At 48.2% G+C, this 24,295-nt stretch overlaps 1 protein-coding gene across 5 annotated transcripts in view; it reads left to right on the forward strand.

Annotated features, from left to right (window-relative positions):
* The window catches only part of SHROOM3 (shroom family member 3), a 110,671-nt gene that overhangs the window by 51,398 nt on the left and 34,978 nt on the right, over positions 1–24,295 (forward strand). The window contains exon 1 of one of the 5 annotated variants that reach the window (XM_030947452.1): positions 20,075–20,154. The exons of the other annotated variants lie outside the window; for them this stretch is intronic. The gene's annotated coding sequence lies outside the window, so the exon portion shown is untranslated. Of the gene's footprint in view, positions 1–20,074; positions 20,155–24,295 lie in introns of those variants that run through there. 5 annotated transcript variants of the gene reach the window in all.

A 24,295-nucleotide genomic window follows, 5' to 3' on the forward strand; every position in this document is an offset into this window, starting at 1 on the left:
AATGTGGAGTTGGGTTTTGCTCTGCAAACTGCCCATTTGTCTCTTGGGGTATTTAGTTCATTATATAATTTACATAAACAAGGCCAGCAAGTCACAAAAAGCAAGTTGCAGCTCAGACGTGTCTGTTGGTGGAAGTAGGGAAGCAAGAGCCTCTTCTCCTCCCTATGCTGTTTAGGAGGGCAGCAGGAAGTGCTGACTGACCTGTGAGTGGTGATGCAGCTTGAAGAGAGCTGAACAGCCAGAGCCTGGGCATTAGGAAGAATTTCTTCACTGAAAGGATTGTCAGGCATTGAAATGGGCCACCCGGGGAAGTGATGGAGTCGCTATCCCTGAAGTGTTAACCAACCGGATGTGACACCCAGTGCTATGGATTAGTTGACAAGGGAGTGATCAGGCAAAGGTTGGACTTGATGATCTTGGAGGTCTTTTCCAGCCTAAATGATTCTATGATGACATTGCTACACAGCACATCCAGTCTGTGATGTGTGTGGGTCGTCAGGAAACCTTTCCAAGAGCTTTTGCCTCACTGACAAGATCAAACACTAGAGGAAAGGAAAGGAGAAACAAAGGGATGGACTGGGAAATGCCGCAAAGTCCCAACAGGAGAAGTGGCTGATAAAATGTCCCCATGCACGTCTCAGCACAGTTTCCATGGCTAAGGGCTCTTCTCCTTCTGCAGGACTGCGTGGACACCCCCTCTCTCATGGCTGCAGTGGGACTAAGCAGACAGTAAGGACTGTGTGAGTAAAGCTTGCAGGCCTGAGCTGCCTGCTGAGTGCTGCCCACGCTCCTGTTTATTCTTCCCAGCACTGATCTGGGCCATGAGCAGAGCACTGTTTTCCAGGGCCCTGAACCTTTTTGCAGCAAACAAAATGTTAATTTGAGCTGTGTCTTATGACCTTGTGACCCACAACATGCTCTGGGGTGAAAGGTGCTTTGTTCCTTGTCCCAGTTTTGTCAGAGCCTCTGAGGGATGGGCAGTCAGATAATGGGCAGTCAGATAATGGACACTGGTCCAGCACTGTCAGCTGTACTTGGTGCTAATGACCAGTCCCCAGTTTCAGTTTTAGCAGGTGGCAGGCTGGAGCAACTCCTTTGCAGTGTCCTAAATCTATTTTTACAAATGGCTTGGTCAACTTCGTGAGCTAGTTCCTGTCCAGAGGGTGCTTTGGATCAGGTCTAGTCCTGCAGTGCTGGAGTGAGGGGATTAAGACCAAACATTTTACAAGTAAGCGATCAATGCCTGCCAGAGAGGTGTGCTGGATGCAGGAATCAGGACTCTGGCTCAGAATTGTTGCTCATTGTTATCTACATGGTTGTATCTCATACAAACCAGCAGTGCTTGCTGCCATAAAAGCAGAGCAAAATCCAAGGCAGGCCCTCAGGCAGCAGGAATCTCTAGGTATGGCATCAGGCAGGCAGTCAGTCGGCATCAGCCCGGAGGGCATCACAGGAACCTTTAGGGATGATTCAGCAAGTCACTGCTTACTACTGACAGGGTGTATTGCCTCTGAACATTTATTTTATTAGTGACATTCTGTGTGAAGCCACTTCTGAAAACTGACGTTCTGCAAAGCGTGCTGGTGGGTGACGAACACCAGTAGCTCCAGTTCTGTGCTGGTCAGAGGTGGTGTCACTTCCTCTGCAGTAGTCCAGACAGGGGAGATCCCATTGCACTCTCAGCTCCAGGGTGGCACCAGAGCTGTGCTTCACCTTTGCCTAAAGAAAAGGCCTAAGAGCTGAGCATCGTTTTTTCATAGTTAAGGTGTATGTAAGAGGGTCTTGCTTTAATTTCAAAGTCATTAACATATTTTCTCTCACAGAGCTTAACAGACAGACATCTTTCATCTGACTCACCCCTCTGTGTGGGGGGGATGAATGAGAGTTTGTGACAAATGGCTTTTTTAAAGAATGAACAAGGGTTCCTAGTTACCATAAGCTTCCTAAGAATTCTGAAGGATCTTATCTTTTTAATGAAAATGACTCTGGGTTAAATCTGCCAGCTTGGAGTTCATGTTGTCACATTTCAGGTTCCTTACCAACCTTTGCTCTTAGGGGCTAGCATTCCAAGCTGGATTCACTACAGATCAAATTTGCTTGTTGAGAAGATTTTTATTTTTCGACGTCACTGCCATTCCAGCTTCCCTCCAGGGAAATTAAGAGTGTGGTGTAATAGCTGCTGCTGGGATTGCTTGCTGTCAGTCACAGTTCATGCTGAAGGGAGGTGGTATGTGGTGATGCTTCCATAAGGCAGGAATGAGCAGTTTGCAACAGTTTTCCAGCCAAGGAGCACACTTGTTGCCTTTAGGAAGATTTCACTGTGATGATGCACAGCTGTGATGATCTTCCCAGTTCCTGAGCTCTACCTCTGGCTCTTCTCCTTAGGCAGATACCCAACCTTTTGCTAGTTCCTTCTTCTAGAGTAAGAGAGAGGAATGGGATAGAGACTGGAAAGAAGATCCTTGGGAGCTGTCCCCACGTTACACCCCAGCATTAAAATAAAACAAAACCAAACAACAAAATGCCTTGACTTGACTACTAGCCTGTATGTTTTAAGGTTAGGCCAAGCAGGATTACTGATCAAGGTCTGATCTCTAGCAGTACTGATCACCTGCCTTTATCACCTGACACAAGCACAGGACAGGAGGGTGGTGGGGACATCTTTTCCCTTAAAAGAAGGGGCAGTATTTGTTCCCGAGGTCAAGGGACCAGCTTGCCTCTGCCAGATTGGAAGCACAACCTTTCCAACCAGTTTGTCTGCTCAATTGTTTAGCAGCCTGCTTTGTTTATGCTATAAAACCTGGCTCTTGTGTTCAATGGGGAGTGCCAGAGGGCACAGGAACAACAGAGTGAGCTGCTTTAATCCTGTGCTTAAACTCCATCAGGCCTTAGAAATGTAAAGAGAAGGTTTCTCTCTAGCTGATAGATTTATTTATTCTCAGCCACATTCCTGTGACCCCAGTGGAGGGAACAGCCTGAGCTAATGGGGCGGAATACAGCTCCTGGGATGTGGCTGGAATAGCCAGAGCTCCAGAGCCAAGATCCAAACACATCCTGCACCCCTGGGGATTAAAGTCAGGCTGTCAGCAGGGCTTTAACTCCCTGCAGATCTTTCACCTGACATTGTCTTTAAACCCTTTTGGGCTCTAACAGAAACAAAGGTGATTAGAGGAGATTTTCCTTGAAATCTGAGCTCCAGAGTTTTGAAGTTTTGTCAGTGCTCACCTTGCAGCATCCTGCAGTGTGTCCCCAGCAGTTCAGTGAGCTGCTCCAGGCCTGGAGGTCAGGAGGTTTCCTTTACTTACAAGCACTGATGTAGCCAAAGGCAAGCCAAAAATTTATGATTTAGGCTTCAGTGTAGCTCTGACCTGTCCCAAAGTCTGGCAGTCGCCGCCCTCGTGGTTTCACTGGCTTTATCTCTTACTGGGAGTATTTGCTGGGCTGCTCAAGCAGAAGGGCTCATAGAATATGATTCACCAAAACAAGTGGTTCCCAAATTACCCAGTGCCAAATATTCTGGTTTGTTCCAGCAAAGCTTTTCAGGTCATGATCAGCTTTAAGAGTATGAGCAGTTGGACTGTAATGCTCTGGATTACCCCTGTGCTGGTGTGGGGACAGCGGGCACAGCCTTGCAGGATCAAGCCCTTGGATAGAGGGGTGTGAGGCCATGTGCTGGAGGAAGGGAGAGAGGGGTCACTGCCAGCAGTCCTGTCACAGAGTAGCACCCTGGAATTTAGGGCAAAAGCACACTGGACTTTTTTGTTTAATGCCAATCTGCCCGAAGTCCTCAAACTGTGTAAGCCAAGATCAACAAAGGAGGCTAAAACCTCTTAACACCGGTTTCTCTTCTTTGCTGACAGCGATGTCAGGCACAAAATCAAATTCTTTCTGGGTGTCAGGTAAGTCAAAGACTGCAGAGTGCCCCAGAAGGGGATTCTTGGGGATTTATGTTCTATCAGCAAGACAAATGATAATTAAAGCCTGAATATTTCTGCTAAGCTGGGAAACAAAAAAGAACCGTCTTAATTCCTTAAATTCCTCATACCAGGCTGTAAAATATATTCCATTCATGCCTGTGTCTTGCTGCTTGTACTCTCTGTGTGTCTTTCTTTAGCATTCAGCCACCTGTTTGTAAGGGGTGTCCTGCAGGTTCTCAGGGCACTTTCCTCCCTGCTCTGCCTGCCCTTGGACGTGCTGCTGTGACACTGAGGCCTCCTTGTCTACAGGAGACAGTCCATCAGAGCTCCCCAGCCTGCCCCACTCCCATAACTTCATTCTTGGAAAGTTTCTGAGTTTCCTGGGTGATAAAACATGAGCAACATTTGCTCTGACCCGAATCATTTCTGAAGGCATTGAGCCCTGTTTTGTTATGAAGGTTAGTCAGGGTGGGTGGTGGGGCATGAGAATTCCCAGTGATGGCAATTCCTGACAAGTGTCAGGAAGTCGCTGCCTGCACCTTTCACGCTGCAGGATTGTTTTGATTAGTTTTTTAGTCTGTGCTGAAAAGTACATGTGACAAGCTGAGGGTGAGAGACGCCAGCAGAACAAATTGGCGCGTTACAAGATTGTCTGCCATGGCTTGGCCCCAGCTTTCACCAAAAGGGGGAAAAAAAAGGGGGAAAGGAAAAAAAATTCAAGCCCCAGCTCTGTATATACAGCAGCTATCAAACTGTCACAGATCACCAGTGCTACAGCTGGGGTTAAAATAATATAATAGCAGAGTGTTTGCTGGTCTTGTAAAAACCTCCTGGTATTCACTGGAGACCAAACTCATGAATCAAGAGGACAGTGTTTAAAACTGTTAAAAAAACTGTCAAATGACAAAAAGCCCCACACAGTAAATAGCTCTGGAATGTTGTGGGTTGACTGTGGTTTTTTTTTTCTTTGCTCTGCATTATTTATCCCCTTAAAATTAATACTGTCTGCATGATGGGTGGCTTGGGGCTTAGAGAGACTTACAGAGCAAGTTCACTACCAGTTCTCAATTACTGTGGAGTGTGATTCTGTTCTCATTTACTGTAGAGTACATGGGAAATGGTTGTGTTCCCCTTAATCCACTATATGCAGGGCATAATAAAACCTTGAGAGTCTGGCCTTTGCAAAGAGAGACCTAGGCCGCGCCAAATACTCTCAGTCACTTGATTTAGTTTTTACTGCATTTCTGGTGGTGATGACATGCTACATCTCTGTTCCCAGCTCAGCTCACAAGACCAGCATCACTTCTGTCAGAAATTAAGAAGCTTCAGGTTTGAACTTTGGAAATAATCAGTAACATGTCCTAGCTTTAATAAAAATGCCCAACACCATTTCCATCCTGATGGTTGTTGCCTGGCCGAACCTGGTAACTGAGCAACGTGCACAGGACACTGTGGTGTCAATTCCTGGATCCATGGCAGAGGTTGGGTGGCACTGGCTTTCCTCCTGAAAATAATAATCTTTTTCTGCTCAAAACAAAGAATTAAATTTTTAGCTTGAAATTTCATTTCCTCTTAGGAGCACGAAAGATTAGGAACAGGATCATTTAGCAGTCAGACACCCGTCATACACACTGACTTGGCCTTTCCTGAACCTTCGCAGCACATTGGCAGCTCCTGCCAGCGTGGCTGAAGGTCATTCTGCAGCATCTGTGCCATGAGGAAACAGGAAGGTCATAGCTAATACTGTGCCAAATTAACAGACAGGGTTTTAATTCAACACCAGTTATGGATGAACTCTTGCATAAGGAATCCTGGGTGTGCTTTAAGCAAGGCCCCTGGGCATGCACTTCAGGCTAACCTAAGTACAAGTGCTTCCTTGTGTTGTGTCTTGGAAGTGATGAATGCTGAGGTGCTTTCGTGCTCTCTTTCCAGAAATCATATTGCCTTCAAAGAATGGGAATTTCACTGTACTGCTGGTGGAAGGAGGTGGAATGTTAGATGGGAACCATTGTGCCCTTTCAGTTTTTTATCTGAGTAAACTACTTTGCATGTAGGTTGACTGAGTGAAAAGTTGTATTATGAGGATGTTAATTTCTCTTTAGCAATAGTGAGACACTATCCAGCAAAGCATCTTGTGAAGTATTAACAAGGTCCTGGTTGGGATCCATGGGATCTTTCATCCAGGCTGTAGCTGCTTTCAGCATTAGCAGCTCTGGAGATGTATCCGGGGAGGAGGGAAAACCATACCAGGCTAATTTGAGAGAGCAGCTGGCTACCTGGCAGTCTAGGGACCAGGTGTAATTAAAAACATTCCTGTCTCCAGCACAAGGCTTATAGATCTGTCCTGGCTGACTGTAATTAGAGATGTGGAGTGAATATATTGGTTTGGGAGTGGGATTATTTGTGCTTTCCTTGTTTCTGGTCCTCCTGTTTTATGGTGACATGTTCTCTGGGACATGCAGGGGAGTTGGACACCCAGAGTGATCCCAGAGGGAGCAGGCTGAAGATCAAAGAGGGAGCACTGCCCTGCTGCATGCGTACTCTTGTAAAGAGAGCATGCTGGATTTCAGCACATGGTTAACGAAGCTGGAGGTGCCCTGATCTCCTGTTACTGATACAGTGAGGAGACACAACGTGCTTGCATGGGGATGGGAAGATAATCACACATTTAGCAGACGCACACTGTACCAGGGCACTGGAGCTGAGCCTGTGATGTGCCTTCATTTTGCTTAACCCTGTTTCCCATCCCAACCCTGAGTCACAAGCTTTTCATCAAAAGCCATCCTTATCTTTTTTCCTGCTTTTCCAAAATCGTGTGAATGGCCAAGAAGGACTCTTTGAAGTCAGTGGGGGCTGCAAACTGTTCTGTGCTTTGGAAACTCAGACCGTGAATTTAGGCACCTGCTTTTTAAAGATCTTTATCTATAAATTCATCAGTGCTTCAGCTTCACTATCCATATGACAAGTCAAGTAATTCCTGCTTCCTCCAGGATCAGAAATGCCCTTATTTAACTTAATGTGGATGGGCACAAGATATGCCTAACTGAGGCATTATCCTTCAGAATATAATAAGGTATGAAATCCTTTTAATCAATGTTTTAATGTACTTTCTATGAGACATTTAGTGGTTAATTTGATAGCATGGCACCAAATATGCACAGGAAGGTTATCATGTGTGATTCTGTTAGGTGACCTTTTCTCTAAGGATTCCCTTGTCTGCCTTTCTCCATTTTCTTTGTGGTTTCTCTCATTTCTTCTGGTGTTTCCTTACTAATTTCATCCTACTGCTCCTTTTTCATCCCTTTCCCCCTGGGGCAGAGGAGAAGCAGCAGCAGAGGAGGAGCACAGGGATACATGTGACAGCAGCTTTTCCCCAGTCAGCCCTGCAGTATCACTCCACACCAGGAAGCACAGGGCTTTCCCAGGACTGGTTCTCATTGCTGGAGGAGGAAAGGCAGTGTCTGAGCCAGGAGAGATCAGGCTGTTACCCAACCACAGTCCTGATGTAAGTGCTGGGCTGAGAGCATCCCTAGGTGTGGTTGTGAAACTGGCATTAAAATCTGTTTCTGAGCTTTCTTCATGGGTGTTGGGGATCAGACAGGGAGCTGATCGAAATGAAGGGACAACCACTGCCGTTGCCTTGGCTTCCTTTTGTTATCATTTCCCAAGGAGCTATGTCTCCACTCTGACACTGGAATGGGAGCTTGTACAGTTCTAAGATCATTTCAGGTTCTGGAAAAAAGTGTCGGATGAGGCTGGGCTAAGCATCAATCCTTTGTGCAAGCTGGTGTGTTTGAGCTTGGACAACTCAGAGTCACTAAAACACAGGGTCCTGCCTTAGCTTCAGAGCCACGGCAGTGCTTTTCTGGGAGGTAACAAGAAGGCACCGTCTCCCTCCTGTGTCCCTTCTGCTCTTGCTGCCCTGCTTTAGTCACCTGGCTCTGCTGTGCTCCTGTCTCATCAACTGGGTGCCTGCAGCGAGGGCAATTACTCCAGAGCCACGGCTGGCTGGCTGCTGCTCTGTCATTACTGCAGCCCGCCTGTTAAAAGGGTGAGCGGGGCTGGCTGCTCTCTGCGTGCCCCTGGCCTGGCTCCCCATGCGCCGCCTCACCGAGCCCGGCCCCAGCCGCAGCTGAGGGCTGCCCGCGGCCTCCGCTGCCCATGCAGAACCACCTGCACGCCCTCAGGAAGGTCCTGGCCCTCTGGAGCGCATCCCACCGGTGGGTACCTGGCTCCGCGGGGTCGGGGACATCTGGGCACCGGGGTCCGGGAAAGCTTCAGCTCCCTTCGGTGGCAGTGCAGAGCAAGGCGCTGCTGCTTGGTTTGTCCGCCTGCTTTGGTGAGGGATGGGACGCTCGGAGACTCGGTGAGCTGGGACGCCGCACTTTGCTGTCACCTCTCGTTCTCCCTGGTGTCGTTTGCTTGTTCTTTTAGACGTGAATGGTGAGCACAGCTGGATCTGTAGTGCTGATACAACCAGCTGGGCACAGGAGGTGGCATTCAGCTGTCAGGCAGTGCCAGCCTGTCCCAGCCTGGCATGTGGCTGTAAGTGGGCTGCTCTGCTGGCGGCTTTGTGTCATGCTCTGTGTGTGCTCCATATTGTGAGAATGTGTCTTTCTGATGTTTAGATGATGACAAGCTGATCAGAACAGCATTGTATCACCTGGGAGGTTAATCACAGGTGGCACTGTGTCACTCAGAGGAGTCCTGCCTTTGTGTGCTTGGTCACCATCCCTATCAAATGCATGATGTTTGCTCCTTTTCTGCTGGTGTGTTTGTCCAGGGATGGGGGTGAGATTCAGGAGTTAGTTGAAGTACAAAAGACTGCAGAGAGATCTGTTTTCTGAACCTAACTCTGAGTTGTCAATCCTTTTGATCCAATTCTAGAAAACAACTTCTTTGCCTTTGCATGGGTGCATAATTAACTGTGGTGGCACTGAGGATTTTCACCCGCCAGGAGTGGCTGCCTAATGATACCAGGTGTGCAGCAGCCTTGTTTTATAGCAACAGAGTATCTTATAATTTAATCTTGACCTTATGGAAATTACAGGACACCTTCCTTTTCTGCCAGGGCACTGTGCCTGCCAGTGGCACCATCCTTACTGCAAATTACTCTGGGGTTTAGGCGGGGTGGCCTCTCTCCTTTAGAGCAGATAGAGGGCATGGGCTTGTTTTCAGCCATTAAATTATGCCTCTTTCAGAGCTCTGTTGTCACGTAGTCTTGAATTACTGTGCAATTCCTGAAAGCATCACTGTTCAAGTGATTACTTTCCTTGCAGACCAAATATCTGGGAATTAAGATATAGCTGGCTTGGTTTTTCAAAAGTATTTCCTATCCATAATAATCCCAAGGAAATTATCGTGAGCTTTAGTTTAGACATACTTCTATCAAGACGTTTTTATTGAGATGTCTAAGATGTTAGTTTTTACCTGTTTTGCCCAGCTCTGGGTTATGTCATTCTGTACCACTTGGAGAGCCAAGTGTTTTTCTTTTGCTGTTTACTCGATAAGCATTAAGTGCAAATTCCTCGACTTGGCCTCTTCCAATGTAAATAAACCAGAATTTGTTTTAGTGATGGAAGTTAACAAGAGTTTAATTGACGTCAGCACAGGGTGAACAACATCATGGTATCACAGCATCAGAGTTAGGATGTGGAGTGGCTCCCTGGGCTTTTCCTGCTGCCAGAGCTGAGGATACCAGCTGGGAAATGGCCAGTACCAGAAGTGCCATTGCAAAACTTCTGGAAAACATGGATGGAACTGCTGCATGGAAGCAGCCAGAAAGGTTTTTGAGCCCAGTTCACTTGCAGATAGTGACTTTATTCCCACAGGGGAAGCAAAACTTAATCCAACTGTACAAGGGAGTTGAGGCACCTAAACGTTTAGTCGGCAGGTTTTGAAAGTTCAAAAAGCAAAGGTTGGTGTAAGTGTGCCTTTACACATGTGGTAGGTGCAGCTGTCACTGCAGGAAGGCGTTGGTGAGGTGTCCCTTTGAGGACTAATGACAGGGCAGAGCAGACAGAGCCGTGGCTGTGTGGAGCAGCCCCATGTCCTCAGAGCAGGCACAAACAGTAACTACAGCAGTGCCTGACGCAGCTTTACCACAGGCTCCTTCCTGCCTGGTGCAATTAGGCAGCTCACAGGCTGCTGGGGCTTGGGAGAGACTTCAACAAGCTCAGCCTGTTCCGAGATAGGGCTCAGAGATCTTCCTGAGGGATCTCATAAGATAACAATTGAATTTCTTTCATCAGCACCTTGACAATGTCTCAGACTTAGTTCCTCACTTGGTGGGAGCGGTGTGGTCTGGTGGTTCTGTTCCAGTGCTAAACAATTGGCATTTGAGGTTCCTGCTTTGGCTTTATTGGTTTACATAGTTCCTGCTTGCTAAACAGCATGTGCAGGAAATGGAATTATGCCTCATACCAACACTTTGGAATAACTGCACTTATCCCAAGTGTATTTTAGATCCAAATACATGAAATTTGGACCAGCCTCAGGCGTTTTTTCCCAATTGATCAAATTGTCTTCTTCCTTCCAGGAAACAAATTTCACTTGCCTGAGTTCTTATCACAGAGGCAGAGTCCCTGTACATGAGGGACAGTTCTGACTGAGGACAGTTTGACAGAACTAGACCAGGATCAGAAACTTCACACTCCTCATACTTTTGAAGCATTTTTCTTCATTTTCCCTCACAGCATTCAAACCTTTTATCTTTACTTTTGGGCCATATTTTCTGTGCTCTGGTGACCCTGCCTTTCTCTCCTGGTTTCCCTGAGCTCTGTCAGTAATTCAGTGTAAACCACCCCTCACTGCAACAGCGATTCTCAAGTGACAGCAGCTCTCATGAGATGTTGAGCTGCTGCCTGGCACACAGGAATGCAACCAAAACCTCCACTTGTTTCTTAAACCTTTATCAACCCATTAAAGCAGGAGTGAGCACTGACTTAGAAATGTGGCAGCTGCAGCTCTGGCCATGGCTGAAGAGCCCCTTGGTGACCTACTTTGTCCCAGCCCGGAGCATCCTGCTGCACAAGTGTGGGTCCTTCCCAGGAAACTCGTCAACAAATGCCTCTCACTGCTGAGGTTTCAGGGGAGGTTGCAGCTGAAGGGGTTAAACAGCTTAGGAACCTTGCTGAAGCCCTCCTCTTTTACACCCAGCTGTTAGCCTGACCTTATCTCTGCAGTTACAGTGGGATACCTTGGACATGCACTTAGGAAGCCCCTGAGGGAATTGCCCAATGTAACCAGCACAGACCAGGTCAAAGAACTCTCTCCTGTAACTTTATTTTGGTTTAATCATCTTTCTTTGCTTTCCCATTTTAGTTTGTGCAGAGCAACAGTGACATCCATTGGCTTATTAGGTGAATCCAAAATCCTTTACACACACCGTGTATTTACTTAAGTGTGCCTGAGAAATTATAAAATGCTGAATTCTCTGAATAATTGTTAGCACTGCAGAACCAACCCAGGTAGGGAAAAGTTAGAGCAAATTTGCTTCAGCTTTTTCACTCATTATAATACCTAAAATGTAAATTGCTACAATAGAAGATTGTTCTATTTTAAAACTGCATCCTTTCTTGAGGGCAAGAGGGCTTAGAAAAAGAAGAAAATCAGTAGAGGTTGTGGGGAAGGAACTGACAGCCAGAGGGTTGTAAAAAAACCCCAGTGGATGAAAGACTGAAAATCTGAAATAGAGGATTCAGTGATGACAAAAAAAAATAAATAAACAAAACAAATCGTTCATGTGAGAGGCTGTTCTGGAGGATTCTCATTCCATTCCAAAAAAACCTGAAAACAGTTCAATTTCTTTTTAACCATGTGAGTGAATCAGTGGGCATTTCCTGCAGGTATTTCATTGAACAGAACCAGTGTCTGCAGTAAATTTTTGACCTGCTGTAGTTACGGTCTCACTCCAAGGTCCAATGCCTTGACCTGGCAGGGAGTCCCTGTGAGAAGGAGGACTGAACTCTGAGCCCATTGGCCCAGTTTTGTTACTCCACAGCCCAGCACAGCTCTTGGGGTTGTGTCTGCAGCCAGGTGCAGCTCCTCCCTGTGACTGGGGCACCTGGGACTTGCACAGGCAGCACGGGGATTTTCCCTTCCAGAACCACCAGTGACAGAGGAGAAAGGCAGTTATGCTGATTGACACCATCTGATCTGGAGTCTGGTTCGTGGCTCTTAATTAGAAATTAAATTGTAAGTGCTGTGCAGGGCAATCATAACTGAGGGGAGCTACAGGTGCTCAGCAAAATGTTTTCCATTCCATTCAGTAGCTTTGGAGCAGGCATCATGTCCACAGTACCTGTGAGGGATTTTCCCTTGATTTAGATTTTTATTTCAGTGGGAGAGCTCATGAAACATTCCCAGCTGATGCTTAGTGTACTGGGGAATTTCAGACTGCCCTTTGTGGATATGTGCACAACAGAGAGGAGGGGAAGTTTGTGAGGAAGTTTTGCCTCATATCCCTCCAGATTCCAACATGCTGGAGATGCTTTCATCCCGTTTATGTCATTTTAGCCCTTAGAGTCTCTCTGCTTTATCTTCATATGCCATTGCTTGCCTTTGGCTGGCTCACAGCTTGAAAATATTTCTTCTTGATATTTCAGACACTGACACCTCAGTCCAGCCAGAAGTGTCCCTTTGGAGACCCTCTCTTCTCCCTGCCTGCCTTTGGGGACTCCTCTGTGGAGATTTCTTGATACATTCCTTGCTTTCCCTCCTCCTTGTGAAGTGCTTCCATGCCTCTCCATAGCTGCATGTCTGCAGCTAATTCCAGGGCACTGTTGCTGTGTTTTCATGGACTGAGAGAAGAGCACATAATTTCTCTTTTTTTTTTCTCTTAGTCATTCTCTGGCTGATCTCTCTCTCACAGCTGCTTTGCAGGTTAGCTCCTCGCAGCACTGGGGTTTGCAGGCCCCGATCTTCCCAAGCCGTTGCCAAACGCTGGAATTCCCCTGGGTGTTGACTTTTTGGTGCCTGTTGAGCTCCTTTTCTCATTGCTGCAGTATGTGGTTTCACAGGGAGTGGCTGGCTGCCGGCTCAGGTTCCTTTGGCTATCCTGTGTATACATTTTCCATGATCAGAGAGGGAGGCCGGCGGATAAAATCCCGCTGTTTGCGGATAACAACGGATAGCATTGCTGTGCTAACAGACATTTGCAGAGCAGATATGAAAACAGCCCCATTCATACCCTCCTGTCCTGCTGCTGGGTCTTACAGCTGCTTTGAAATTTGAGGTGAGCTGTTGCTCCATCGCATAAGGGTTTGCCATGGCTTCCCACAGGTGCACTGGACTTTCTGAGCCCTGGTCAGCCTGCAGCAGGAGGGTAAGCACAGCCCTCCTGCAAAGCTCCCAGCATCCTGGGGGAGTTACAGACTGCGTGTGGCTGCCTTGTCTGCAGATTTCCAAAGATGGAAGGGAAGACACTCGATTGGCACTCCGGAGTAGGCTTAGCCCTGTTCTTACACATACAGTAGGGATAATTCAGCAAAACACCACAAACATCCCAATTCCTTTTGGTAAGGAATAAGGCAAAAAGATGGGCTTCTTTCCAGAGAAAATACTGACATTTCAGTGACACCCAGAATGCCCCCGAGTGCAATTGCATGTCTGGAGGCTGCACCGACCAGTTTGTGCCTGCGAGGCCGGCGCTCAGTTGGCCTTTCTGGTGAAGACAAACAGGGTTATCTCCTCCAGTGTGCTTGGAGCTGCCATGAAAGGGAGCCTTTCCTCCCCATTTCCGAGAGGAACCAGGCCTGACGCTCTCCTGTCACACCAGGACCTTGTTGTGCCTGTTTGTCCCCAGTTAATGACATCCGGTGCTGATTACTGGTGTCACAGTAGCTTCTTGCGCTGCCCACTCTGGTACTTGATTTTCCTTGTGCTGCTACACCAGATTGCCAAAATGCAGCAGATTTGAGGCAAGCTTTAATTTTGAAAATTCAGCCTAACCTGGGATCTTGCTGGGAGCTACTCTGAGACTTGCCCAGGTTTCTGAGGTGGCACGATGTGGCCCATTTCTCTGCCCTGCCTGGGTTATGGTGTGGCCAAGTCCCTGCCTGGGGCTTTTGTGGCTCTGCTGTGGCAAAGAACAGCTCCAACTGTTTCCTTGCTCTCACACACTGGAACTGTTTGCACATTTAGAGCAAGTAATGCTTTATTACTGTTTACATGAAAGGAGGAAGGCAAAATAAATTTAAAAAAAAGGAGAGTGAGAACATCTTGTGAACCTGCTGTTCTCAGATCTCTCCGATAAGGACAGTTCCAAGTGCGTGAGAAGTTTTCTACTCCAAGATTTATTTACTTCTGAAAGAAAAGCCACCTTCATCTCATTATTTTATTTTCAATACAGGTTTTAATTTGGTGAGAAAATATCTTCCACTTAAAGAACCTATTCTGCCTCATTAACTCCTATAAAAAGCACCCCCCCCCAAGCTTGAAATGTTTAAAGAAGCATAAATTAAGGCTAAGTTTGTTGTTTGCCGCTTTAATCAACAAACAACCTTAAAAAGGACTCACAAAAGGTTCTGTACACTAAATTTATTAGTGAGCAGGAAAACAGGCCCTCAGCTGCAGCCTCCTCCCCTTCCCAGCCCCCTGGATTTGAAGGGGGGTGGGTTTTTGGAGTGACTGGTTTTGTTTACAGTGTCTTATTCTCTTGGGCAGGTTGTTGTGGTCCCATGGATCTCTGTTAAACTTTCGTGATGCAGCTGAACTGAAGTGACTTGGGACAGTCTGTTAATTAGGTCTTCAAAGCCTTCTCCCTTTTTTCTTCACTGTACAAATGTCCTTTTTTTCCTCTTCTTTTCCCTAAATCTTTTTGTCAGTAGCTCAGAAGGAAAAGAGGGTTTTTTTCAGAGAGGGTTCTCTCTGCCTTCCTTTCACCTCATGTTGGAGAAAAAGTGGATCCACATCTATTTTCTGCACTTTCTCCTTGGAATGTTTAAGAAGCCTTCTACTATTTCCTCTTTATGCTATCACCATGATGTGTTTTTCGGTTAGGGGATGTCTCCACACATAGAGAGGTGCTCACAGTGACTGCAGTGCCAAGAACTGAGAGAAAACTTTGGGGCATAGTCTAGAAATTTTCAGTGCAGAGGACAGGAGAGTTGAATAAAAAAAACATCAGGAATTAACTTTCCTGAGTTGGCACATGTGAATATGGGATTTCTTGCATCCAGACTGAGTTCAATCTTAAACTGATTTTTCATTGGGTTTATTTGGGTGAAGCCTTCATGAGGAAACTTAATAATGGGTTTTATTCATTGCTGCAGGATTTGGACTTCCTCATTTCTTAATTTTTTTCACAGCTATCTTAAGTTCAGTCTGAGATATGCAGTGTAAGAGAGATCCAATAAAAATCCTTTTTGTTCACTAAAAAAATGGCCTTGACCCATTAGAGAGAGATTTGATATTTATCTGAACACCTCCTCACCTTCCAGGAGTTAATTTGACTTGGAGATGAGCCAAGACAGGGAGTTTCTCTAAACTTCTCCTAGCTTTACAGGCTTGGATTCAAAGAGACCTGGCTCTGAACAACTCATGGTTCAAGTTTTCCAAACCAAAAGGTGACTGGGCACGTTTTGGGAAACCGGAGCCTCCCTGGGAGTTCTGTTCCCCCCTGATTGATGGCCCTGGCTCCAGCCCCTCTGTCTTCTCACTCTTCATGGTCTGTGGGTAGGTCAGCATTGCAAACACTCCTCAAAGGAAATCATCCTTCTCCAATGCAGCCCATGGTTTATGTCAAAACCCAATTTCCTCTGTGCATCCCACGCCTTCCCTTCCTCCCCCAGCAGACGTGACAAGGGTCTCACATTTCACACCAGCTGCCTGGGCAAATGCAGGAAGGGCCGTGCTGTGCTGCAGCCTGGCATCTGCAGTGCCCAGCAAGCCAGGGCCACGAGGACCAGCCACAGCACAGGCTCCTTTGGGGCTGTTTCACATCATCTTTTCATCCTTCAAATAAGAGCTTTTCTCCATCTCTGTGACCCAGCCATATCCCAGCCCAGTGTCCAGCAGCTCGTGTTGCCAGAAACAAGAGGCTGGGAAAACAGCCAAGTGTGGGATGAGGGGGAGAACAGGGATCCAGGGGCACTCTTCCAGAGCCAGCACTGTGGGCATATAGTGCTCCTCCCCCTCATAGCTTCATTTTACTGGGAGGGGGAAACCTTCCTTTGTTATCCCATGCCCCCAGGTGCACACTTTTCATGGCAGTACCAGGAATCAAGCTGCCAGGCAGCTGGGCAGCTGGAGAGCAGGAGCACTGGAGGAATTTTTGTGGTGACTAGAAAAAAAGCAAAAGAGAAAGGACTCTTGGATGAATATCTGAGTCCTCTGGTTCCCCACAGCAGAGCTATTCCTGTCATCTCTGGGAAGGGATGGGATGTGGATGTGCATGATCCTAGGGCATCTTCCCCTACTCCCAAGGACAAACAGAGGCAGTGCCATCAGGTGGTGTGTACACAGAGTTTGTGGGCTCTCTGTCCCTGTTGCAGCCCAGCTGGCAGCCTATGGAGCTGATGGCAGCAGTGTGTACACTGCCTGTTGGCTGTGATGTGGGAGCTGAAGTGAAACTACCTGCATGCTTTTGATCCAGGTGGAAAAAGGCAGGGAGATGGGCAAGGGCTTTACTGGACCTTCCTGACACCAACTCTGCCATAATTCACTCTGCTTCCCATGCAACTTGCAGGGGAGACGGGTGAGGAATCCATATGGGCACTGCAGGGTCCAGCTCTGATTTCTTCAGGTGCTCTCTAAGTCCAAGGACAGTCATTTTCTAAGCAGTGAGAACACCAGCAGGACAGAGGAAAACTTACAAAGACCCATGATTGTTGAGGGAGATTATATGAACTCTGCTCTTGTGCTTAGATAGGATTAAACTGCCATCGGAAGCAAACACCACGTAAGGAAACAAAATCCTGAAGAAAAAAAAAGAATTAAAACCAGCCCTCTGGTTCTTACCCCTTGCGGGATATGATATTTGATACTGGTGTCACAAGAGTCATCCAGTGGAGAAATCCTGCTTAGTTACAGACATTCTTTCATTTTTTTGTATGGAAGGGCTTTTCTTTCCAGAATAAGCACTGAAGGCCATGTAGGCTGGTCCTGGTGGAAAAAGTTCTGGAGGTAGTTCAGTGGGAGCTGAGCTGTGCTGTCCCATCCAGGACATGCCATCTGGGGCTGCTCCACCTGAGCAGGGAGCAAACACTTTCCTGTTGAAGCAGGATCAGGAGGGAATTGCACAAAGGCCAAGGTGTGACCGGGATGGGTTTGGCTGTGTAGGGCCAATGACATTCCAGCCAGGACACTGGCAGGAGGTGAGCTGTGAACACTGAGCACCTCTGGGCCGTGGCTGCCATCAGGCAGAGCTGCCTGCAGCAGCTCAGCTGCGCCGTGTGGGTGTTTGGACCCACGCCCCATCAGTCTGCAAGGGAGGCCATGCTCACTGCTCCAGGGCAGCAGGGACTGTGCAGAAGGTTTCGTTTTGTCAGCAGTATGTGCTTGTTGTGATCCCTCCCAGTGAATTCCCACTTGGATTAGCTGCCTGTCATCTGCCTCAGGGCGAGTCCTTGTGCTATCCTAAGTGCTATTTTGCTTCAGTAAATAGTCCAAGGTTATGGGGAGCCTCAGGTTTATGCTACGGTGGTAATGTTTTTGTTGTTTTTATCACAGAAGGACAAGCGTTCATGGGTTTTTATGATCTCATCCCAAAGCTGGACTTTGTTTCCTTGCCTGGTAACGTCTGTGACCCTGTTTGCCTCTCGGTATCTTGCCAAATGGCTGGCCAAGATGCAAAGTACACTTCAAGTGTTTAAAATATCAATAAAACCATCTGGAGTCATTTACGGAGCAAATTATCGTGGGCCCTTCTGGGTCCTAATGGAATGATCCCGAGCAGGTGACATACACTGCACATGCTGGTGTGGGAATATACAGTGTTCCATGTAGCTTTCCAGTCAGGGAGGGGAGAAATCATGCCTTTGGGAGAGGTGATAGCAAAAGCCATGCCTCCAATGGGTGACATCTGCACAGAGGGCCTCTGCTGGCAGCAGGGTCACCCTGGCTGGTGGCTGCAGGCATCGGCTCTTGAGCAAGGTGATGGGTGTGCTCGGCTTGGATCAGAAAGGGCCTCTTGCTGTCAAAGGGGATAGGAAGGCAGGCACCACCTGAGTCATCCTTATTCCCAGGCTGCTTAATCCTGCTTCCCAAACCTGCCCTTTTGTGTCACAAGGCAGTGATCTGGAGCTGTTGAAATTATTAACCCGTCCTGATGACACATCCCCTTAGACTTGTGCACGGGAGGGGTCTGTTGTTGTCCCTGGTGGAAATCCAGGTGTGGGAGCTCAAAGCCATGGCAAGACAGGTGTGTGACACCGCCCCAGGTTTTATACAGACAAAATATCCTCCCTAGGAAGCACAAGTGAAAAAAAACAGGAAATGACCCTTAATCTGCTGAGAGAGGTGCCACCTCATGATGGGTTTCATCAGAAGTGATGCTCACTGCCTTTGTAACCTCACCTCTGGTGCTTCTCTGCATCTCCCACGCTGGTTTATCACTATGATTTCTACAGCTGATGAAGTATTAAACATTTTGGGCTGCTGATTATGAGTGTGCAGGTAGGCAGAGAGACATCAACATGAAAAGTAGCACTGGCTGAGCATAATTTCACCTGACACAGATGTACCTGTTCAATATTTTACTTCAAATGAGACCAAGAGAAACCATTTTAATCTAGGTCAGAATAAAGTTACATATAAACAGAAGTAAAATTATCTATGTAACATGTTGTGATAACTTAACAGCAGGTGACCAAATGACTTCAGGGAGGCCTCTTGTGAAGAGCATGTTGGGAGTGGGATTCTTTCCTGCTCACAATAAGATCACATCCTTTTCCCTCACTCTGTAAAATACCAGTCTCTTTCTGTATAAAACAGGGATATTTTTGGGTGATGTTTGGATATTCCTGGATAAAAGATCCATTTTGATATATTGTGAATAGCAACTTTCCCAGCATCTCCTTCAGCCACCTCTCTGGGTATTTAGACACCTCTAAAGGTATTTTCTTTCCCTCACATTCCCCCACTTGCCATCTTCGTTCTGCACCTCTTTCTGGTGCTGCCAGCAGCTTGCAGAGGAGTTTGAGTTCAGGGGTTTTTACAGGGCCAGGTGCTGTATTTGCATCCATGTGCAAATCCAGAAAATGGGGGTGAGAGGAAACAGCTTGAGAGGAAACCCTTGAGAGGAAACAGCTCCCAGATAAAAACCCAGGAGGGTACAGAGCAGAAAGGGAGAGGCAGGTGTTTGGCATCACAAGGGCAGGAAGGAGGATGGCAAGTGGCAGGGTGGGAAAGCAGAAACCGATTTCAATTCACCTGCAAAATCTGTCACCACTGGGAAAGGGAAAATGAAATCCTGCAGTCCTCAGCCAGGAAGACTTCCAGAGCACCTGGCCACTTCAATTCCTAGGCACAAACCAGCCTGGCTCTTAATAGCACTGTGCTTGTTTCGTGCCAGCTGAATGCAGGATATTAGGAGTACAAATTCTTACTTGAAACTTGAACTCCTTCTGTGTGTAACACAAATCATTGTGCAGCATGAAGGGTTTTCTTGAGTTTTTCACAACAATATAAGAAATGGAAAGGGTTTATTTATCTTATCTCTGCCTGTCATCTTCCTTTGTGAGACACAACAGTTCAGCTGTGTGTAGTTTTAAAATTATTTTAATACAGCTCATTTGCTGGTTAAGTGTCATGTATGAAACGAACCTAGCAAGTGACAGCAGACGCTGTTAAAGCCACCACAGCAGCAACGTGGCTTTGCTGTGGTCCGTGACACTCGCTCCCCAGGCAGGACATCAGCGGGCAGGCGGAAGCACCCGCAACAGCGTCTGATTAATGGGAAGGAGCGACTGAACTTTTTCAGGGACCAGGGAAGAGCGGCAGGGCTTTGGAGGGAGCGCAGCTCCTTGAGGTCTGCACCCGGGCGGGAGCTCAGGCGGAGTTGGCGCTGGTGGTGCGGGGATGCAGATGCGGTGGCCGGGCCGTGGCGGGATGGGGGAGCTTGCGGGGGGCTCCGGGCTGCAGCCGCCGTGCCGGGGGGGCTCCCTCGGTGCGGGGCGGTGCCGGGGGCGGGCTGCCCGCCGCGGCACCTGCCGGGGGCGGCCGGAGGCGCCGCCGGGCTCCGGCGCCCTCGCCCGGCGCGAGTGTGAGCGCGGAGCCGTCCGCGCCCCGGGGCACGGTGAGTGCGGACCGCGCTGCGGCGGCCGGGAGCGGGGAGGTGGATGCACGGGAAGCGGGATGCTGGAGGCGGAGGGGATGGAGGAGACCTGGCGTGTGGGGTCTGCCTGGGCTGCGGGGCAGGCGCGCTCCTTCTCCGAATGCCGGGCAGGGCTAACAAAAGGCGGCAGCCCCGCAGCTCGGCCGGCACCGGCGGAGTCTCCCGGGGAAGGGCGCCCGCCCCCTCCCCTTCCAGCTGTTGTTTTCCTGTTCGGTGTTCTCGGCGCCTCTGGATGTTGGGAAGAAGCAGTCGGGGAGGGAAGTGGTGTAGGGTGAGACCCCGCCGTGCCGCGCTCCCCCCTGTCCGCATGTGAAACTCATTACTCGGAGGAGTTTCCAGGTGCGAGTTAAACGCCCTCGTTGTGCTGTGAGTGTACGGACGCGTCCGGGACTGCATCATCCACTGTCGGCTGCAGCTGGGCAAGAGCTGCGGGGCTTGAGGATCCTTTTACTGCTCTTTCTCTGGAGCCAGTTGCCGGGCATCAGAGCAGCGGGAGGTTTCGTGTGCGCTCTCACTGTGTTACATGTTTTAGTAAGCAGCGTAGTGTTCCTGCAGGGAGTTCTGTTGGCAGGCGCCTTGCAACGAGATACTGGGACAGAAGCTGAGAAGTTTTATCACCTGGTTGGAGTGACCCACAGACTCCTTAAAATGGCTAGGAGGAGAATTGTATTCAAATGGAACACTATTAGCCAGCGTCTTTCTTTGTAAATTTGGGAGGAATGTGTCCCACAGACCTCATTTGCCTTCACTCCAACTTTCTCTCCTACTTCCTCTGCCCCCAAGGTCCAAAGGTCTTTTCTCATTCCCCGCAGTAATGCCTTTTAAACTCTGATCTCTGTATGTTCTTCTGCCTAAAAAACCCAGCCTTAAATTTAGTTGGGTGCCACCAGTGGCACCCATTAAAACACATTCATTTCTCGTCCCAGCCTGAGCCCCCTGTAGCTCATTCAGGAGAGGGGTGAGGCTCAGCAGCGCACTGTGTTTGCTCAGCCTGACTCTGCTCCTGCAAGGTGCTTGTCCAGATTTTCCTCGATGCCAGCAGAAACAACAGTGGGGAAAAATCAATGCCCTAAAACTCCTTTGAGTGAGAGAGGTGAAGTCCAGGCCAGCCTACAGCTGGGAGAGGGAGGGCTGCTCTGCACGTCCATAATGTGGGGATTTAGAGGATTGAGAGCTTGTTGGCCCACATTAAATGGTGCTTGGCCCCTCTGGCTCTTTAATCGAAGAGGGAAGTTCAGTTCGACTGAAATCGGGATTACTGTAAATTTTAAGGAAAGTTCATTTAATAATCACAGAGGCTTATCTTCCAGAGGTCAGCAGGCCAGAGATTTAACTGTAAAACATTGCTCAAAATGCAATAAAAACATACCAGGCCAGCTGTAGCCTATTTGGCATTGCTGCTGTGGCATGTGGCAGCCCTGCCTCTGGGAGATGGTTCTGCAGCAGCCAGGGCCTCCACAAATGCCCCTGTATTCAGTAGGCCTGAACAGATTTTTTATGAGAATAAAAGCAGGGTGATGTAGAGCCCTTCTCCCTGTACAGAGTATCCCAGGTCTTGGCAGCAATGGGAGAAAAGCTAGGCTCTAGCAGGAGGATGCAGCTGGCATCGGCGAGCAGATGGACTTGGGAAGGCTGCTGAGGGAAGAGCAGTGATGGGGAAAACATCCTTCCTGCCTTTGTTTAGTTAGGGTGGACCCTGCTTTAATGGTTAGCCCTCTGGGTGAGCAACCATCCTTCACCTGGTGTTTGCAGAGCAGCTGGCATGGTGGAGCCTGGTCCATCCCATCCCTGGGCTTCTTCACCCAGCAGCAGTGTAAGTAAATAAATCAGGAGGATATGACATCAAACAGGGTGTTTTATAATGCCCTGTGTGATTCCCACTTGGCTAACATTTGTTCAGGCCCAGAGTGACTGTGGCTGGTGCTGGCAAGCTGCTGGACTTTAGTGGATGTGGGAGTAGAGAATGGCTCGTGGTCAGCAGGATCAGGCTGTAGCCACACTCAGTATCTCAAGGTACACACCACTCAGGTGCTCCAGTCAGTGGAAAAGAAAACCTGTGTGCTTGAAACCATGATTTAGGAGGTTGTTCTCAAGTTTAAGTGCAATGAAAACTTTGGCTACCCTTGATGTGCTGCATTGCTGCATGCTTGCCTCTGTTCAGATGAGAGCCACTTCCCTAATCCTTTACATTTCATTTGCACCAGGGCTCAAATTAGTGGCAATGTCCTTGGGTTTAAAGAAGCATGAGGAATGTCAGTCAGCAGTTGTTCAGAGGGAAGGGGATTTGGGTGGGTTTTTCACGTAGCAGTAACTGCTGTATTGGCTCAGTTCTAGAGGTTGGGATCAGAAGGGTAAATTTATGCCTTTGAAAGAGGAATTTGATGGAAATGAAACCAGCCCACTTCACCCTGATTAGATTTCATCGTGTTGTGCTTTCAAAATGCCTTCAGCAGCCTGGCAACAAGGGCAGAGATTTGAGAAATATCCAAGAGTTAAAAGGACGCAGTTCCTATGGATGATCACCCTGTCTGTTATTTAAAAAAAAAAATTCTCATCTTTACTATTCTTTCAGCAACTCAGAACAGTGTTGAAGAAAAGTATTCAGGGGGACAGTAAAAATAGGCAGGCCAAGTGCTCTCCAGCAGTGACCCGATCCTGTCTCATGTGCTGCAGAGGGCACAGATTCCTTTGCAGTTACAGGCAGGCTCCAGGCTGGAGACAGACTCCATTTCAACCTAATTTAAGCAAAGTACGTGCTGATAGCTGGTGGCCAGTACAGTCGCAGTGGGGACAGGGCCCCCTCATGCACGATGGCTGCATCCTCATCATGCTATAGCAGCTTGAATTTCCCTGGGTAGATGGGAGCAAATATGTGCTATAGTAAGGCATGGCTCTAAAAACTCATCTACAGCCCTGGTGGAAATATTGAGCCTGGAGTGGGTTTGTCCAATTCTGTGTTTTCCCATCCAGGCTAGGCAGAAGTCAGTGGCGTATAGATTCCTGTCCCCAGGGGCAGGAATGACACGCAGGGAGAAGGAGAAGCTGGGATATTTGAAGTGACTCTGGCAGCCAAGGAGTTTGCCTTGTGAAATCATGGTTTGATTTGTTTGTCTTCCTGTGCAGACATTGTTTGCCTGGGAGCCCACTCACTCTGTACTGGCTGGAGTGCTTGATTCCCTGCAGCCCAGACCTTGTGATGGATCTGCTCTGTGCTGGGCAGAGAGTGGTTAAGCCAGGCCAGAGAGAGGTGTGTGTTGAGAGGTGGATCGAAAGGGAAAGGTTTTATGGGGCCCAGTGGCTCTGTTGTGAAGGTTGCCAAACCTTCAGTCTGGGAACTGGGGGCTATCACTGTTGAAGCAAAAAGGGAGCTTACTTTCTAAGTGGTTACTGAGTTTACTACATTGTTTCTGTCAAAGGTTTGCAGGGGTGATGCTGATTAATGTTGCGTCCTTTCCCCAAGTCTGTCTATTCCCTTCCTCTTCCCTCTCACCAGGCTCAGCCTGACACTGTTTATTAGGCCACTTGTCCCTGCGTTGTGAGGAATAAATATTGACACTGATGGCTGCTTAATAGGATTTGGGTTTGCTGCTTTCTCTCCAAACGAGTTTGGCATTTGCGGCTTGATTTGTGTTTGGGGCTGGCTCCTCCATTTTGGGAGGAGTGTTGGTAATGACAGTGTCACCACGTGTGCTGCATACAGGAGAGGCTGGGAGTGGGGGTGTGTATTGCTCCCCTTTTCCTGCTGGTATGCAGAGATCTCCAGGCTGGGACTCCAAATCACTGCATGTCCCTAGCAAAGGTGTGGCTTCCTTTGAGAGGGTGCTGCTGTTGCCACTGGGGAAGAAGAGTTTTTGATGTCTTGTTAACCTGCACGTGCTGTGAAGGTCAGGTCAGAGTGCCAGTTGACAGTGATGTGGGTGCTCCTCTCCTCACTGCTTCCTTTATGTGCTTGGGGGGCATCCACTCCAAGGAAATGCAGCCCACGCTGTTTCAGAGGGGTTTGGGTGGGTTTTTGAGATGTGTCTGAAGTGAGGAAAGTCCCATTAAAAGCTGATAGGCATTTAGGCTAAGTGAGGTTTTCTTGGGTTTCCCAAGAGCTGTG

This window comes from Camarhynchus parvulus, chromosome 4 (assembly GCF_901933205.1).
Source record: "Camarhynchus parvulus chromosome 4, STF_HiC, whole genome shotgun sequence".
NCBI lineage: Eukaryota > Metazoa > Chordata > Aves > Passeriformes > Thraupidae > Camarhynchus > Camarhynchus parvulus.